We start from the raw sequence: 1,197 nt of genomic DNA on the forward strand, positions 1-1,197 counted from the left end.
GGGTTTTAGGAATAATGATAAACGTTTTTAAAAGGAAAATTACAATTTTTACAGGAAATCGATGGTGTCCCTTTGAGTGCATTTAGGAGCTGATTTTAATATTACAGAGCTAAACTGATATGTGGCACCAGTAACATCAAGAGCTGCTGGTTGCATTTGATCAGTCATCAAAGTCCCGCTTTTCTCAGGCAGATGATAGCCCATGTTTACTCTTAACAATACAAACCTAAAGAGGCACTGCGGGAAAATACCTTGGTAATGTACACAGAGATGCTATCCAAACTTGGGTCTTTCTAAACTGGATTTACTACTGAGGGTCTAATCTTTGTATAGATCTGCTGGCTGAAGCTGTCTGGTTTTTGTCTGGGTGTTTCAACAAAAGACCCACACACAAACTCATTTCTCTCCACTGGAAGGAAGAAGCATCAGCTATTGCTAATTGGAGTGGACACCACATGCTGATGGTTGGGTTTTAAGCAGTTGCACTTTAATCACATCTGATGGGGGTATTACTGTGATCATGATATGTGAACTGTAACACTGATATATATTTTTTTGAAAAAAGACTAACCAGATAGGCTAGTATAACTTTCTATCACTAGGCTAAGAATGGGGGAGAAATTGGTTCCATTCACATTTCTATGTGAACCTAATGGGAATTCGCATTTCCCAAAACCACATGTGAACCAAAATGCAACTACCCTTTGAAATTTGCACTTCTCCGAATTTTGCAATGCAATTCTCCAGGCAACAAATGTATACAAAAATGAATGTATTGGGGGAAGTACACCTAAAGATTCGTAAATCAGGGGAAATGATGTTAGGAAAATAACAGTAAAGGGGGGAAATGTATGCCAACATGTGTACATTAGGCAAAATTGCATACAAAAATTTGTATATTTCATGAGAACTTTTTTATCTTTTATTTTTAAAAGCAAACTGATGTGAAATTGTTGCAAGCTGAACTTAAGTCTGGAAAGCTGAACTTAAGTCTGGAAAGAATGAGAAAGATACAGACACTGAAACCAAGATTCATTCATTTCTAACCTCAGCTACCTTCTGAACCAGGAGGGTTCTCATATGCATATCTCACCAAGGATAATTTGTCCTAAATAGATGATTTCTCCAAATGGTTACAACCCCATCAACCATTTTTATCTAGTAGAACAGGCCAATGAATAAAATCCTTGTCTCAAA

This window comes from Podarcis pityusensis (genome assembly GCF_964106645.2).
Source record: "Podarcis pityusensis genome assembly, chromosome: 10".
NCBI classification, from domain to species: domain Eukaryota; kingdom Metazoa; phylum Chordata; class Lepidosauria; order Squamata; family Lacertidae; genus Podarcis; species Podarcis pityusensis.